The 19,457-nt window shown below is 38.5% G+C and overlaps 1 pseudogene; it reads right to left on the reverse strand.

Moving 5' to 3' along the window:
- Positions 1–23: 23 nt before the first annotated feature.
- On the reverse strand, positions 24–19,215 carry LOC128043015 (uncharacterized; annotated as a pseudogene).
- Between the last annotated feature and the right edge of the window lie 242 nt (positions 19,216–19,457).

Consider the following 19,457-nt stretch of genomic DNA (forward strand, 5'->3'; position numbering starts at 1 on the left):
AGCTCAATGATCTAACTAAATGACTATTTGAGCTCCCTTGAGCTAGCACAAGCTAAGTCAGCTTGTAGAAAATTGCACATCGAGCTACTTGAGCTGGTCACTTGGTATTCAGCGATTCCATTGATCCAAACTCGAGCAATGTAGCTTCCTACAACTTCTTGAAACCTCTTGGCACGGGCTCGGGTGATTGGCCCTGATGGAAGCTCCATGGATTCATCATTAGGGTTGATGATCGAGCTCACATCATCCCCCCTCTCTTCAAGGCGATTCGTCCTCGAATCGTCACCTACATCAAAAGGAGAGAGATTAGCAACGTTAAAACTTGCGCTCACTCCATACTCACCTGGTAAGTCGATTTTGTAAACGTTGTCATTGATCCGTTCCAATACTTGGAAAGGACCATCACCCCTTGGTTGAAGCTTGGATTTCCTTTGTTCGGGAAACCGTTCTTTGCGCATGTGAATCCAAACCCAGTCACCGGGTTTGAATACGACTCGCTTGCACCCTTTATTTGCTCCTCGAACATATTGTTCGGTTCTCCTCTCAATATTATCCTTAACATCTTTGTGCAATTGTTTAACGAGTTCGGCCTTCTTTTTGCCATCTACATGCACCAGTTATTTAGAAGGCATAGGAACCAAATCAAGAGGAGTAATGGGGTTAAGTATACTACCTCAAAAGGAGAAAACTTTGTTGCAGAATGAACAGTCTGGTTGTATGCGAATTCCACATGAGGTAGACATTCTTCCCACATCTTTAAATTCTTTCGTAGGACTGCTCGAAGTAAAGTAGACAACACGTGATTAACTACCTCGGTTTGGCCATCCATTTGGGGGTGGCATGTCGTCGAAAATAGCAGCTTGGTGCCCAATTTTCCCCACAACGTCCTCCAAAAATGGCTTAGAAACTTCGTGTCACGATCAAAAACAATGCATACCTTCGCAATAAAGCATCCGCTACAACATTTTCCTTTCCCTTTTTGTACTTTATCACGTATGGAAATGACTCCAAATATTCCACCCACTTGGCATGACGTTTATTGAGCTTCATTTGTCCTTTGAGGTGCTTTAGGGCCTCGTGATCCGAATGAATTACAAATTCCTACGGCCATAGATAGTGTTGCCACGTTTCGAGATCTCGGATCAACGCATACAATTCCTTGTCATACGTTGGATAATTCAATGTGACTCCGTTGAGCTTTTCACTAAAGTACATAGCAGGCCTTCCATCTTGCATTAAAACAATAGCCAATGCCAATGCCAAGCATCACATTCAATCTCAAATGTCATGTTAAAATTAGGTAAGGACAACAAGGGAGCGTTAGTAAGACACTCTTTAATTTTAATGAAAGTATTCTCTTGATCATTAGTCCAAATGAAGGGAGAGTTTTTCTTGATTATACCTGTCAAAGGTGATGCTAAAGAACTAAAATTAGGCACAAACCTTGGTAGAAACTTGCTAACCCGTGAAAACTCCTCACTTGGTCGATGCTAGTTGGATGCGCCACTCGTTGATCGCCTTGACCTTCTCTTGGTCAACTTCCAAAACACGAGCGCTTACAACAAAACCTAAAAGACAACTTCATTAATGCAGAAAGAAAATTTCTTTAAATTAGTAAAAGTACCTCTTTCCACAACACTTCAAGTATCGCGTAGGTGTTGAATGTGGTCCTCAAATTTCTACTATAAATCAAAATATCGTCAAAGTACACAACACAAAATTTCCCAATAAAAGCATGTAAAACATGATTCATTAAACGATAAAAGTGCTTGGAGCATTCGTAAGACCGAATGGCATTACCAACCATTCTATTAGACCATACTTAGTTTTGAACACGGTCTTCCACTCATCTCCTTCTCGCATTCGTATTTGATGATAGCCACTCTTTAAGTCTATCTTTGAAAAGAGTTGAGCTCCACTAAGTTCGTTGAACATATCGTTAAGGCGGGGAATAGGGTGTCTATCTTTGACGGTGATTTTGTTGATTGCGGCGGATCAATGCACATTCGCCATGATCCATCTTTCTTAGGTACCAAAAGGACCCGAACCGCGCATGGACTTAAACTCTCATGAATATAACCCTTCTCCATGAGCTCGGCTACTTGCTTCTCCAATTCCTTCGTTTCTTCAGGATTACTCCTATATTCCAGTCGGTTTGGAATTACCGCACCTGGCACGAAGTCAATTTGATGTTCAATGCCTCGAATGGGAGGTAACCCGTTCGGCACTTCATCAGGAAATACATCACCAAATTTGATGCGACCCCGGTTTAGTAGTTGAACCCGAGTCGTTGTTGTGCCCGATCGTGAATTGGAGTAATATTAAGGTTTGTCGAAAATAGGTTAAGAAACAAGAGATAAAAGCTTGAACTAGTTCAAAAAGGGGTGATGGAATGTATTGAGGTAGATATGTGAATGAAATCCAAGTATTCAAGTTGAACCAACACAATATAAGTGTGTTAACCCGGCACTTATAGGAATACTTAGATAGGCTAAATGGTGTATGGATGGAAAATGAATAAAATAGAACCTTCGACCCGCTATCAAAGATGATAGGAACCTCGGTATAATTTGAACGCCACACTTTGGGTGCAAAGTGATAAGTTCGGAATAGAAGACGGGTTGACGCCACAAGGGTTGCTTGATAAGTCAGACGAGTCTTTGGAGAACAATGAGAGTTGAAAATAAACTCACAAAGTAATCAGAATTCATATATAATTCAAAAGTATATTGTCTAACCTTAAAACAAACACAAAGCAAGCTATTTATAGCTAAAGTCCTAAGGTAGCCGAATGGACACTTGAGCAGCTAAAAAGTCAGCTTATTTTCAAAACAAATGAATTGAAAATTTCATGTAGCTTCCTAGAACGTCCCTTGAAGCTTCCTTGAAGATTCCTAGCTTTGGAGACGTCAAAGGCAGCCTTTTGATGTCTTCTAATAGCCTTGAATTAAGGAGGTGATGGTTGAGTGAAAAGGGTCTTGGTTTGACCAATGAAGTTGAATGCACCTTAATGAAGCCTCCTTGTGAGTTGAACAGCTTGACCATTTTTATTGACGTTTTGGGGCACACAAAACAGCTCCTAAATGCTTCTTGGGAGTATGAAACGTCAGCCTTGGTTAATTAAGCAACAAACATGCTTTGGCCGAATGGTCACTTGAAATTCCCAAACAACGACTCTTTCTTTGTGCAGATTCAAGCAATACCGACTTTAATCTTTGTTCGATAACGTCCCCCCTAGCATGCTTTCATTAATGCCGTCCATGCATGGGAACATCTCATTTAATTCATGTCTTTGCTGCCGTTCCATGCATGGGAACATCTCCTTAAATGCATGTTTCCTTTGCCATTAAGTTAGCCGAATTCAATGACCTGCAGACACAAAATAAATTCAGTCAAATAATGCATGCACATTAATTTCGGCAGCCCCCTTTTGAACATAATTAATCTCATGCTTGAACCAAGACAAATTAATTAGCCATATTAATTAATTTGGACATGAATTAAGTTAACATTAAATTCGGCACCACAAGACACATTAAAGTGGTTCATTAATTGGTGAATTAAGTCAACAATTAGACATATTAAATTCGCACTTTAAAGCACTAAAGACACATTAAACAACGACATTAAATCCGTCCGGACACATTAAAAGCTGTACTAAATAGAACACATTTAAATAGGCTTAAGACAAATTAAAGCATGCATTAAAACAAATAAAACATATTTAAAATGTCCAAATTTCTTAATTAAATACTTAGTAATTATTTAAGCTAAAATAACTAACTCAACTAATTAATTTATTCCAGCAAATTAAATTAAATGAGCTAGTGAGCTAATAACGAGCTCAATGAGCTGAATTGAGCTCGAATGAGCTGAATCAAAAATGTTTCCGGGGCGGGGTCGTATCATCCCCCCTTCTTCGAAGCGACTTTTCCTCAAGTCGAGCTTCTTGTCCCTCATAAAAAGTTTATCCTTATACAGCCCTTTATGATAGCATGGAATGGATAGGCTCACAAAATTAGGTATGTTAAAACGTTCATTTGCCTTCAATCTTTTCCAAATTTCTTCGTTCAAACATAGTAAGCTTTCACAGCAATTCAACGACCACACATTTTCTACATTATCAGGTAAATAAAAAAAACCATTGGATTCATGCTCTTGTTCGATTGAAACTTGTAGTGGACGTTTGCCTATTGATTCACCAACAAATTTATCAACAATAATAGTCTTACCAACATATTTCAAATGAAATGAAGACACCATCAGCGTAATCCTTTCATCACAAACAAATGAATGGAAATCTCGCACAATAAAACTTGGCAATGGAAATTGAACGATGGGTTCTTCCAAATTCGCATTATCAGCATCAATCAAAATAGATAAATCACTTTCAAATAAAGCTGAACAATTAAACACTTCACGATTGAAATACTTTGCAAAAACCAATTCTTCAAAAAGATGTTTATTTCCAACCGAATAGGGCAGAAAGATTTTAAAGTTCTCATGAGTCATACCTTGTTCACCTCGAAGAATGGAAAAACAAGGATCATTTTGATACGGCCATGCCTCAAGTCCAATCTAGCTCAAGCAAGGAGCCTTTGGAGCTGCCTCAAGGTCCCATCACCCGATCACGAGCCAAACAATTCAAGGAGGCTGTTTCAGCTTTAGTTAACAAAGTTTGGGGCGAGACTTTGGTTGGGCACATCGAAGAAGCTTGGACCAACTCGAAGAACACTCCATGCATTTTACTACGAGCTGAATTAACTTCCAATTTAGCTCAATGAGCTCAAATCAGCTCAATTTAGCTCAAAACTTGCAAATTCAGCTCAAATAATTTTTGCTATTTAATTTGTCTCAAATCTGGTCGGATTTAATTATGCATGATTAATTGTGTTTTTCCTACATGTTATTAAGTCAAATTAATTTCCCACACTTATATATAAGTCTTAATACATGTTTTAATGTGTCTTGTCCAAACCGAATTAATTAGACTTAGTTTAATTAATTGAGTTTTGTTTTAATTATTTGGATTAATGTTGTCTAAATTTCGTTTTAATATGATTCAGCTGAATAATGATCAACTAAATTCATTTGTTCATGTTTTGTAGGTTGGCGAATGTGGATGGAAGCATTTAAGCTAGGTGCATGCATCATAGGTTCAATGAATGTGGCGTTACATGCATGAGGAATGTTCAGCTGATTTTAAATGATTCAAGAACCAGCATATTGCCGTTCACACATGAAGTTCACACTCTTGGCTTTTCGGTTTGGAATGTTCACACACAAGGACTCTTTGAAACCGAGTGTTCACACTTCATTTGGCCATTCAAATCCTCTTAATGGTGGTCACTTTTCAAAGAAAAGACACAACTTAAATAAGCTTATTTATGTACATTGGCCGAATCTAACTCCTTCATGCACCATTCAAAGTGACCAAGGTTCAATGGGAGTTCTAGAAGCTTGTCAAGTTCAGCCGAATCTAGCTAGCACATTCAAGTGGTTCATTTGCTTACTCCTTAAGGATTGAAAGAGACCATTCGGCTAGCTTAGGAGATTATTATAAATAGCTGAATTTTACTTTGTAAAGGACTTTTGACATTTTAAGTAACAATTGCTGCCAAATTTGTGAGGCATTTTCTCTCAAATTTCGTTCGAGACCCGTAAGACTTATCTAGCTTCTAGTGGCGTCTTCCGAGTCTTTCTTTCGAACTTATCACTCCCTAAACCCGAGTGTGGCGTTCACCTTTGATACCTTTGGTTCATACTTTACTAAGTATTGGGTCAAGGTCCTTATCCACCATTTCCAACTCAATTTGGTCCTATAAGTTTGGTCAAGACTCTTCTTTAGTGTTGGTTCACTCTTGACCTTTTGAACCATTACCAATTCGTACCAAATACCATACCATTTTCGTACCAACTTCCATACCATTTCGTACCAATTCCTAAATACCAAATCGTACCTAAACCAAATACCATTTCTTGTTTATTCCTAAACCAAATTCGACCATACTAATCATACCATTTGACTTAAGCCAAATCCACATCTTATTTTGATCGAACTTATTTTACTTCTTTGAACACAAATATATTCTTTCTTCTTCTTGTCTAATATACTTCTTCGTTTACGATCGGGAAATAAATGACTCGGGTTCAACTACTAAACCGAGATCGTATCACATTTTTACCTTCGTCGATCATCACAAATCTTCTCTCCTTGGACTTGTAATGCAATCGAAGCTCCTTGGTGGAATTAACCTTGTCGAAATGAAATACGTACTTCAGGTATAACCACAGAAATAGACTAAGGATTGAATTGAAATCAAATTTATCATACCTCGTTTCCTTATTGAACAACCAAGCGTCAAAACAATAGAAATTGTTTGCACACAATTGGTCATGCTTGAATTTCCCAACAAATGTACTAAAACAGATTCTAGGTTTAAAATTTTGATTTTGATTATTTATGCCAAAGAGTAGCAAAGAGTTCATTAAACCAAACTTGTCAACGCAAAAATTTGTTTTGGGAAAGCTCGTCTCACCACCATTTGAGATTAAAACACTAATCGATGAAGGAAAATCAACCACTTTTTGGCATGGAGCTTTTACAAAGATGAAGTTGACATTATGTTTATCCACATTCAAGGAAGATAATGGAAATTCAAGTGCTAGGTGTTCCTTACCTATCTTACCTTCGGGCTCATGTGGTTCAATTTCAACTTCATCCTTACCTTTTTCGGTCAGGCAAAAACGTCGCTCGTCAGGAAGATATTGAAGTTGATATTCGTCATAGAATTTGTCGAAACCTAAAAGAAGGAACAGAACAAAAATAAACATCTCGAGGGTTAGTTAAAATTTTCCTCTCTTTTTCTTATTCTCGCTCACCATCTTCCTTTTCTCTCATTTCTTTTTCAACATCTTTTTCCTTTTCAATTTTTTTCTCAATATCAATCTCAATCTCAATCTCAAATTCTTTTTTCTTTTTCTCACTCTCATTTTCTTTTTCTTTTATTTCTTTTTCTTTTTCTTTTATTTCTTTTTCTTTTTTTCTTCTCTCAATTTCATTCAAGATTCGTTCATTTTCTTGCATCAACATCTCTTGTCTTTCTTTTCTTCTATTTTCTTTTTGTCTTGTTCTTCCATTACAAGAAGATGATAACTTATAAGAATCATAACGACAAGCTTCTCGTTCGAAAGAAATGGCAGATTCATCGTGCAAGTCACGATCATCTCTTTGTGAATACCTTCCGTGGGAAAATATCTCGATGCATAAGAAACTCGTTCATCTCTTCTCGAATAATCATGGAATGTGTGCTTTCGAAATGATCTTGTCTCCGTCTCTTGATTCGGTGAATTTGGCTTCCGTCGGAATCTTTCCTCCACTCGATCCAATCTATCATGCAACTTATCAAATTTTGATTTCACCATTCTATGCATCTCTTGCATCAAATATTGGAATTCTATTTCGGAAAATTCTTCTCGAGACATGATTATACAATAAAAGAAGAAATGTTAAAATAATAATAATAATAACAGAAAATTAGATACCTCACCACAAAACCTCGCAAGTCACTCAGAAAGAAAATTTTCACTCCACTCGTGTTTACGCTCGCTTTTGGCTTTTCTTCTCTCGAATGAACTCACACCAATCACTCTTGCCTTTTTCCACTCGATATTTCGCCTCTCAAAGTTCTTCGCAAACTAAGTCGATGAATCAATACCGTTTGGCGTCGGCTTACAAAATTGATTTGGTTTGGTGGGTAATGATGTCGGAAATGGTAGGCTATCAAACAAAATAGAAATGGTTAAGTGTGGCTATATAGATATGGTCCTTCAGGTAACAAGCAATGCTTTTACAAACTCAAAATGAATTTCAATCACTCTTTTTTTTTCAATTTCGATTTTTTTCTTTTTTTTTTTAATTCCGAATTTTTTTCTTTTTTTTCTTCAATACTAAATACAAAAAGGAAAAGTAAATTGAATACAAACTTTTTTTTCGAATTTTTTTTCAAATTTTTTTTTCAAATTTTTTTTACAACTCGTAATACCGAAAACGACGATTCTTACTCCGATTCAGCTAGCTCTGATACCAAATGATGCGACCCCGGTTTAGTAGTTGAATCCGAGTCGTTGTTGTGCCCGATCGTGAATTGGAGTAATATTAAGGTTTGTCGAAAATAGGTTAAGAAACAAGAGATAAAAGCTTGAATTAGTTCAAAAAGGGGTGATGGAATGTATTGAGGTAGATATGTGAATGAAATCCAAGTATTCAAGTTGAACCAACACAATATAAGTGTGTTAATGATACGATCTCGGTTTAGTAGTTGAACCTGAGTCGTTTAGTTCCCGATTGTAAACGTAGAAGTGTATTAGAAAAGAAGAAGAGAAAATGTAATTAAGTTCAAAGAGGTAAGGTAGGTTCGTTCAAAGTAGGTTGTGGAATTTGGTTTAGGAATAATTCAAGAATGGTCTTTAGTTTTGGTGCGATTTGGTACGAAATGGTAATGGTTCAAAAAGGTCAAGAAAGAACCAACACTAAAAAGAGTGTCGACCCGAAACTTATAGGACCAAATTGAGTTGGAAATGGTGGATAAGGACCTTGACCCAATACTTAGTAAAGTATGAACCAAAGGTATCAAAGGTGAACGCCACACTCAGGTTTAGGGAGTGATAGGAAAGACGCCACTAGAAGCTAGATAAGTCTTACGGGTCTCGAACGAAATTTGAGAGAAAATGCCTCACAAATTTGGCAGCAATTCGTTACTTAAAATGTCAAAAGTCCTTTACAAAGTGAAGTTTTCAGCTATTTATAGGTAGCAATTAAACTAGACGAATAGTCACATACAACCCTTAAGAATTAAGCAAAATGAACCAATTAATTGAGCTGATCAGATTCGGCTGAATGGGAGCTCCAATGGTCAGCTTCTAGATGGATAATTGAACCTTGAACAACTTGGATGGTGCATGGATGAGCTAGGTTCGAGCAATGAGCATAAATAGGCTCATTTAAGTTGGATCTTTTGGCTGAAAAGTGACCAGCAATAAAGGTGAACGTGAATAGCCAAAATAGGTGTGAAAAGTCAGCTTTGAAGAGTCCTTGAGTGTGAACATTATGAACCGAACAGCCAAGAGTGTGAACTTCATGTGTGAACGACATTATGCTGGTTCTTGAATCATTTAAAATCAGCTGAACATTCTTCATGCATGTAACGCCATATTCATTGAACCTATGGTTCATGCACCTAGCTTAAATGCTTCCATCCACATTCGGCTAACCTACACAACATGAACAAATGAATTTAGTTAATCATTATTCAGCTGAATCATATTAGAAACATAATTGCACAACATTAATCCATATAATTAAAACAAGACACAATTAATTAAACTAAGCCTAATTAATTCGGTTTGAACAAGACAAATTAAAAACATGTATTAAGACAAATTTATAAGCTGTAGGAAATTAATTTGACTTAATAACATGTAAGAAAAACACAACTAATCATGCATAATTAAATCCGACCAGATTTGAGACAAATTAAATAGCAAAAATTATTTGAGCTGAATTTGCAAGTTTTGAGCTAAATTGAGCTGATTTGAGCTCATTGAGCTAAATTGGAAGTTAATTCAGCTCGTAGTAAAATGCATGGAGTGTTCTTCGAGTTGGTCCAAGCTTCTTCGATGTGCCCAACCAAAGTCTCGCCCCAAACTTTGTTAATTAAAGCCGAAACAGCCTCCTTGAATTGTTTGGCTCGTGATCGGGTAATGGGACCTTGAGGCAGCTCCAAAGGCTCATTGCTCGAGCTAGATTGGACTTGAGGCGTGGCCGTATCATCCTCCCCCTCTTCAAAGCGATTTGCCCTCAAATCGGAATCTGCATCAAAAGGGGATAAGTCAGAGACATTAAAACTTGCACTTATGTTATACTCACCTGGTAGATCAAGCCGATAAGAATTTTCGTTAATTCGTTCCAAAACTTGGAAAGGTCCGTCACCACGCAGTAATAGCTTTGATCTCGTTATGGAAAGTGTTCCTTTCATGTGAACCCAAACCCAATCACCAGGTTCAAAGATAATTCTTTTACGACCCTTATTCACTTTCCTAGCATAACTCTCGGTCCTTGCTTCAATGTTGGCTCGAACTTTTCGATGTAACTCCTTTACATACTCGGCCTTCTTTTTAGCATCTGCATGAATAAGTTGATCGTTAGGTAAAGATGCTAAATCCAAAGGAGTTAACGGGTTGAATCCATAAACGATTTCAAAACGAGAATGTTTGGTTGCCGAATGAACGGATCGATTGTACGCAAATTCTATATGCGGTAAACACTCCTCCCACGACTTGAGATTTTTCCGTATGATGGCTCTTAACAAAGTTGATAGCACTCGGTTGACCACTTCCGTTTGGCCATCTGTTTGGGGGTGGCAAGTGGTTGAAAACAGCAGCTTAGTTCTGAGCTTTCCCCACAATGACCTCCAAAAGTGACTCAAAAACTTCGCGTCTTGATCAGAAACAATCGTCCTCGGTATGCCATGCAAACGAACAATTTCCATAAAGAAAAGATTAGCAATGTGAATGGCATCATCAGTTTTTGAGCAAGAAATAAAATGAGACATTTTTGAGAAGCGATCAACAACAACAAAAATAGAGTCCTTCCCCGTCTTAGTCCTAGGCAATCCAAGGACAAAATCCATAGAGATGTCCTCCCAAGGTGCGTCGGGTATATGATACGCTCTCTCCTCGTTAATGATTTGAGTCGTAGAAATTGCCCGATCGTGAATTAAGAGTAATTTGAAAGCTTTACAAAGTAGGCTAGAAAGAAAAGATGATTAAGGCTAAAATGAGTTTGGTTGATTTAGGAAATGAAACAAAAGTCAGAGAATGCAATGTGGCTAAGGATTCAAAGCTGAACTAACACAATGAAGTGTGTTAACCCGTAACTTAGGAGAATGCTTAGAATGGTAAGGTGTTGATGGAAGGTTTGTGAAATGGATTAAAGACTTTGACCCACTATCAAAATATGATAGGAACCTCAGTATGAATCGAACGCCACACTTTTGGGATTAAAGTGATAAGTTCGAATATAAACAAAGACAAGTTTGATGCCACAAAGATATTGATAAGTCTCACTAGTCCTTGGAGAATAACGAGAGTTGAAAACAACCTCACAATTTAGCAAAGCTATAAAATTGTTCATTAACCTCAAAATGTGAATTACATGGCCTATTTATAGGATGGACTAAGGTAGCGAATAGTCTAATCAGATTCTTAAGCCTTAAGCTTCTTTAGGAAACTTCCTAGCAATTTCCTAGATGCATTCATAAACAACAAAAAAAATCTGAATAATAACCTTCTAGAAGAGATGATTCGGCTGGCCCCTTTAAGGATGATAATTCACATTCAACTAATGTTTTAAAATAGCTTAATTGCTGCTATGGAGAAGAGAAATGGACAGCTTCAAGAATTATGCTTCTTTGGCCGAATATGAGTAGCCACCAAGTGAATTAGTTGCTGGAATTTATGAAGCACCTTTTGGCCATTGCTCTCCACGAAATTGACCCTTGGAGAAGCTCAAAATATCAGCTTGAAGTCCATTGAGCTACACAAAAAATCAGCTGGAAACACAAGGTAGCTGCACTTTAAATGCCGTCCATGCATGTGCCCAAATACATGCTCCTTCTTTATGAGCTTCCTTTGCCATTAAGCTAGCTGAAAAACATCAAATAAATGTGGTTAAGACAAGTTTAATACTCATGAAATCATCAGCTGGACATATTAAAAATCTGCACATTAATTTAACTAAGACAAATTAACTAGCGACCACTAATAAATTTGTCTAAGTCAAGACACATTAAAACTTTGTAATTAAACTAAACACATTTAATTTATGACTTAATATGGACATATTAAAGGCATGTATTAATATAAAACATATTTAATATGCTGAATTAAGAATGTCCGATTAAGACACATTTATTTAATTAAATGATTTTGAGCTAATTCTAACTAACACAACTAATTAAATTTATTCAAAATAAATATAATCAGCTCCTTGAACTAATTAAGTGCCGAATTGAGCTGAATTAAGCTGACACGAGCTAAAATCAGCTTGTAGGATGGTGCGAATCAAGCTAGTTGAGCTGGGCATTTTATGGGCAATCAACCCATCACTCCACAATCGAGCAATATAGCTTGCTACAGCATCTTGGAACTTCTTGGCACGTGCTCGAGTAATTGGCCCCAAAGGCAACTCCATGGATTCGGCACCTATCTTCATGGGCGAGCTCATATCAGTATAGGGAGTGGCGTATACAACCCGTGCGGCTTAATCTTGGATTTGGCCTTCTTGCATGTCACACATCGCACACCCACTCGTTCGACGTCCCTTTTCATTTTCGGCCAATAAAAATGCTCTTGGAGGGTTGCTAATGTTTTTCCAACGCCGAAATGGCCCATAAGGCCTCCGCTATGCGCCTCATGTACTAATAGGTCTCGTACGGAACTCCGCAGCACACATAATTTTCCTTCTCTAAAAAGAAATCCGTCGCTCCTATAAAACTTATCAATAGCAACACTTTCACAAGCAACAAATATTTCTCCAAAATCATCATCAGCAGGATATAAATCTTTTAACAATGCAAAACCAAGCAGTTTAGAATCCAAATACGACAAAAGGGTATACCTTCTTGAAAGAGCGTCAGCTACGATATTTTCCTTACCCTTTTTATATTTAATGACATAGGGAAATGACTCCAAATACTCCACCCACTTAGCATGACGTTTGTTTAATTTGTGTTGTCCTTTAATGTGCTTTAACGCTTCATGATCCGAATGGATCACGAACTCCTTTGGCCACAAATAATGTTGCCAAGTCTCGAGAGCACGGATAAGTGCATACATCTCCTTGTCATAAACGGGGTAGTTTAGCACAGCACCATTCAACTTTTCACTAAAGTAAGCGATCGGTCTCCCGTCTTGAGTCAACACGGCACCTATTCCAACACCTGAGGCATCACACTTGATACGATCTCGGTTTAGTAGTTGAATCCGAGTCATTTAGTTCCCGATCGTAAACGAAAAAGTATGTTTGAATAAATCGATTCAAGAGAAAGTAAAGAGAATTGGGTTCAAAGAAAGCAAGTCGGATGAACAAAGTTGGTATGGTTTTTGGTTTAGATGAGAAAGAATTGGTTTGAATTTGGTCGAGTTTGGTTTTGGGTTTGTTACGAAATGGTAATGTGGTTTGGTTCAAAATGGTAATACGATTTGGTACGAATTGGTAAGGTGATTTGGTTCGAAATGGTAATACGATTTGGTACGAAATGTTAATGGTTCAAAAAGGTCAAGAGTGAACCAACACTAAAGAAGAGTGTTGACCCGAAACTTATAGGACCAAATTGAGTTGGAAATGGTGGATAAGGACCTTGACCCAATACTTAGTAAAGTATGAACCAAAGGTATCAAAGGTGAATGCCACACTCGGGTTGGGGAGTGATAAGTTTGAAAGAAAGACTCGGAAAGACGCCACTAGAAGCTAGATAAGTCTTACGGGTCTCGAACGAAATTTGAGAGAAAATGCCTCACAAATTTGGCAGCAATTCGTTACTTAAAATGTCAAAAAGTCCCTTACAAAGTGAAAATTCAGCTATTTATAATAATCCACTAGGCTAGCCGAATGGTCACTTAAATTCCTTAAAAATTAAGCAAATGAATTACTTAAATGGGCTAGCTAGATTCGGCTGAACTTGGAGCTCCAATGGTCACCTTCTAGATGGACAATTGAACTTGGAGCTTGAGGGAGTAAATGGCAGCAGCTACATTCGGTTGATGTGCTTAAAGGAGCTCATTTAATTGGCAACTATTGCTGAAAAATTACCAGCAATTAAGAAGATGTTGAGTAGTCACTTTGAGTGTGAAAACCAAGTTTTGAAGAGTCTTTGAATGTGAACACCTTGATCCGAACAGCCATGATGTATTCAACAGTGTGTAAGTAATAAATTCGGCTGAATGGTCACTTAGGAGACTTCAAACAGCAGCCAACTTCATTCTCCCATTCATGCATGTGCCGTCCCCTTCATGTACCCTCTTTTAATACCTTTCATGCTCCAAAAACGTTCATGGATGATGTACCTACAGCAACATTCATCAAATAATTCAAAATCATGTTTAGACACATTAAATTAACACTAAAATGCTGCACATTAAATTCGCAGCCTTAGGACATAATTAAAACAAGTAATAAAGTTAACATATTAAAAACAAGCTTAAAAACATATTTATAAGCTGTATAAATTAAGACAAAATTAATAACATGTCATAATAACTAAAATATCATGCATAATTAAGTTTGACCAGATTTAAGACCAATTTAATAACGAAAATTAATTAAGCTTGTAAATAACTAATTTAACTAACTCAATTAATTATTTCAGCTACTATATTATTGACTAAGTTATTTTGAGCTAATTTTGAGCTGGTTCGAATTTAATGAGCTGAAGTGGAGCTTAATTCAGCTCGTAACAAAGTGCAAGGAAGGCTCATCGAGTTTGTCCAAGCTTCATCAATGCGTCCAACCAAAGTCTCGCCCCAAACTTGATCTACTAAGGCCGAAACAGCCTCCTTGAATTGTTTAGCTCGTGATCGGGTGATTGGACCTTGAGGCAGCTCCAAAGGCTCCTTGCTCGAGCTAGGTTGGACTTGAGGCGTGGCTGTATCATCCTCCCCCTCTTCAAAGCGATTTGCCCTCAAATCGGAATCTGCATCAAAAGGGGATAAGTCAGAGACATTAAAACTTGCACTTATGTTATACTCACCTGGTAGATCAAGTCGATAAGAATTCTCGTTGATTCGTTCCAAGACTTGAAAAGGGCCATCACCACGCGGTAGTAGCTTTGACCTTCGTTGGGCGGGAAAACGTTCCTTTCTCATGTGAACCCAAACCCAATCACCGTGTTCAAGATAATTCTTTACGACCCTTGTTCGCTTTCCTAGCATAACTTTCGGTTCTTGCTTCAATGTTGGCTCGAACTTTTCGATGTAACTCCTTTACATACTCGGCCTTCTTTTTAGCATCTGCATGAATAAGTTGATCGTTAGGTAAAGATACTAAATCTAAAGGAGTTAACGGATCGATTATACGCAAATTCTATATGCGGCAAACACTCCTCCCACGACTTAAGATTTTTTCGTATGATGGCTCGTAACAAAGTTGATAGCACTCGGTTGACCACTTCCGTTTGTCCATCTGTTTGGGGGTGGCAAGTGGTTGAAAACAACAACTTAGTTCCGAGCTTTCCCCAAAGCGATCTCCAAAAATGGCTCAAAAACTTCGCATCTCGATCAGAAATAATCGTCCTCGGGATGCCATGCAAACGAACAATTTCCTTAAAGAAAAGATTAGCAATGTGAATGGCATCATCAGTTTTTGAACAAGAAATAAAATGAGACATTTTGGAAAAGCGATCAACAACAACAAAAATAGAGTCCTTCCCCGTTTTAGTCCTAGGCAATCCAAGGACAAAATCCATGGAAATGTCCTCCCAAGGTCCGTCGGGTATAGGGAGCGCGATACAACCCGTCTGGCTTAATCTTGGATTTGGCCTTCTTGCACGCCACACATCAGCACACACACGCTCAACGTCCCTTTTCATTTTCGGCCAATAAAAATGCTCTTGGAGGGTTGCTAAGGTTTTTCCAACGCCAAAATGGCCCATAAGGCCTCCGCTATGCGCCTCATGTACTAATAGGTCTCGTATGGAACTCCGCGGCACACATAATTTTCCTTCTCTAAAAAGGAATCCGTCGCTCCTATAAAACTTATCAATAGCAACACTTTCACAAGCAACAAATATTTCTCCAAAATCATCATCAGCAGGATATAAATCTTTTAACAATGCAAAACCAAGCAGTTTAGAGTCCAAATACGACAAAAGGGTATACCTTCTTGAAAGAGCATCAGCTACGATATTTTCCTTACCCTTTTTATACTTAATGACATAGGGAAATGACTCCAAATACTCTACCCACTTAGCATGGCGTTTGTTTAATTTGTGTTGTCCTTTAATGTGCTTTAACGCTTCATGATCCGAATGGATCACGAACTCCTTCGGCCACAAATAGTGTTGCCAAGTCTAGAGAGCGCGGATAAGTGCATACATCTCCTTGTCATAAACGGGGTAGTTTAGCACGGCACCATTCAACTTTTCACTAAAGTAAGCGATCGGCCTCCCGTCTTGAGTTAACACGGCACCTATTCCAACACCTGAGGCATCACACTCAATTTCAAATGTTTTAGAAAAATTAGGCAATGCTAACAACGGAGCTTTAGTAAGACAATCTTTAATAATATTAAAAGAATTTTCTTGCTCTTCGCCCCAATGAAAAGTCAAATTCTTCTTGATAGTGCTTGTCAACGGTGCAGCCAACGTGCTAAAGTTGGGTACAAATCGCCTATAGAAACTTGCTAGGCCATGGAAGCTTCGCACTTGGCTTATGCTCGTCGGTCTCGGCCATTCTTGAATTGCCTTAATCTTTTCGCTATCTACTTCGAGGCCCTCCGAGCTAACCACAAAACCTAAAAAGATAACTTTGTCAGAACAAAATGTACACTTTTTAAGATTAGCATACAAAGTCTCTTTTCTAAGAACTTCCAAAACAGCTCGCAAATGAATTACATGCTCATCCATCGATTTGCTATAAATGAGGATATCATCGAAATACACAACGCAAAACTTACCAATGAAATTTCGTAAAACATAGTTCATAAGTCTCATAAAAGTGCTAGGGGCGTTGGTTAAGCCGAATGGCATTACCAACCATTCATACAAACCATGTTTCGTTTTAAAAGCGGTTTTCCACTCGTCACCTTCTCGCATATGAATCTGGTGGTATCCGCTTTTGAGATCAATTTTTGAGAACAACTTTGCACCACTTAACTCATCGAGCATGTCATCCAAGCGCGGTATGGGATGCCTATACTTAATAGTTATTTTATTTACGGCGCGACAATCGACACACATGCGCCAAGTTCCGTCCTTCTTAGGCACCAACAAAACCGGTACGGCACATGGACTAAGGCTTTCTCGAATGTAGCCCTTTTCCATGAGTTTGTTAACTTGATGTTGAAGCTCTTTGGTCTCTTCAGGATTGGTTCGGTATGCTGGTCGGTTTGGAATAACGGCTCCAGGCACAAAATCGATTTGGTGCTCGATCCCACGAAGTGGTGGCAAGCCACTTGGCACTTCATCTGGAAAAACGTCTTTGAAATCCTGCAAGAGAGACAAAACAGAAGAAGGGGGATCTCCGGATAAGTCGTTAGCATTAAACAAATTTTCCTTACACATAAGTACAAGGATTGTCTTGCCAAAAATGCTTTTCGAACATCACTTGCTTTTGCAAAGACATTCAATTTTTCAATCACTTTTTCTTTTTCATCTTTTGCTTTTCTCATTTTTTTTTCATTCTCTTTTTTTGAATTTTCTTCTTTTTTTCATTTTTCTTTTCTTTTGTATTTTCGCTCTTTTCTTTTTCTCTCATTTGATCTACGGAATTTTTCAGCTTTAATTGATCCTCGTAAACTTGCTTTGGCGTCAATGGGGCTAAGGTTACATTTCTTCCCAGATGTTTGAAAGAATATCGATTTGAGTAACCATCGTGCATGACTCGACGATCGAATTGCAATGGACGGCCCAATAACAAGTGACCCGCGTGCATTGGAATAACATCGCATAGCACTTCATCAGAATATTTCCCAATGGAAAAGGAGACTAGAACTTGCTTTGTCACTTTTAACTCTCCTCCATCGTTGAGCCATTGAAGTTTGTACGGGGTTGGATGCTTGGTGGTCGGTAGATTTAATTTTTCCACCATGAGAGTGCTCGCCACGTTCATACAACTTCCTCCATCGATGATGACGCTACATAGCTTTCTTTGTACTTGACAACGAGTATGGAAGATGTTCTCTCGTTGTTGTTCATCATCGATGCTTTGGATGCTTAGACTTCTTTTAACAACGAGGAGTTCTCCATCAAGAGCGTGTTCAACTTCTTCATCATTGTCAGAAACGATTTCGGGTTCGTCTTCAAGTTCTTCCTCCTCCGATTCGATTTCTCCATTTGCACGAACCACCATGACGTTGCGGTTGGGACATTGACTTGCAATACGGCCCCTTCCAAGGCACTTAAAACACTTAATATCTCTTGAACGATTAGCAAATGAATCGGTTGCCTTACCTTTGCTCGTATCGCCCATAGGTTTGTTTGCTTTGGTAGGCAACATTGGCTCTTTGGCACGGCTTGGTGGATTAGTTTTACTCGAACTTTGCCCCATCTAGTTGTGCTTGAGTAGGAAAACTTGAGTGGTACTCTTTCGCTTGAGTTGCTTCTCCACCTTAATGGCCATGTGTACCATGTCCACTATCTCAACATAATGTTGGAGTTCCACAATGTTAGCGATATCTCGGTTGAGACCAGCAAGGAATCGTGCCATCGTTGCTTCGCGATCTTCTTGGACATCGGCTCGGATCATTGCGATCTCCATCTCTTTGAAATAATCCTCAACACTCTTGGAACCTTGAGTGAGATTTTGAAGCTTTTGATAGAGTTCCCGATGGTAGTAGGAGGGAATGAAACGTCGTCTCATCACGGCCTTCATCTCGGCCCAAATGGATATTGGCCGTTCCCCATTCTTTCTTCGGCTCGTAGTGAGTTGATCCCACCATATCATAGCGTAATCGGAGAATTCTATGGCCGCCAACTTCACCTTTTTCATCTCGGAATAATTATGACAATCAAAAACCAATTTGATCTTCTTCTCCCATTCCAAGTAGGCTTCCGGATCAGATTTTCCTTGAAAGGATGGAATGGATAGTTTAATGTTTCTTAAGTCGTCATCCATGTGTCTTTGATTTCGATTACCTCGGTTCCGTTGACCTCTTCGTCCTTCACTTATGTTTGATCCTTGATCACTTTCGGCTTCATTCGGATCATATAGGTCGTCTTGATTGATTTCCAATTGGTCTCACCTTCTTTGCGGCCCTTGGGGTGTACGCTCTCGTTGATACCCCAATTCAACTCGATCCAATCGTTCGTTAACGGATTCTAACTCACCTCGGATCATGCGTTGGATTTCTCGTAACAAGGCTTGTTGAGCCAAATCCGGCACTCCACCTCCTCCAGGCGCAATGTTTCGGATTGGTTGCCTTCCACCTCCTTCCGCCATATTTCGTTCAGGACTTTGAGACATGTAAATAAAAACCTCACAGCAAAAACCTCACAAAATCTCTCACAAGAAGAATAAACACTCCACTCGTGTTTCACTCAATTTCGGCTTTTAACTTGATGTAACTCTCGTGCCTTTTACCACTCACTTTCCTCTCGTGATTTCGTAAGCGACTCGTAGTGACTTACTCTTAGTCCAGTGGGTCGGCTTCAAAAGGTTTAACAAAGGATCGATGTTAGGTT

The sequence above is a fragment of the Gossypium raimondii genome, chromosome 8 (genome assembly GCF_025698545.1).
Source record: "Gossypium raimondii isolate GPD5lz chromosome 8, ASM2569854v1, whole genome shotgun sequence".
NCBI lineage: Eukaryota > Viridiplantae > Streptophyta > Magnoliopsida > Malvales > Malvaceae > Gossypium > Gossypium raimondii.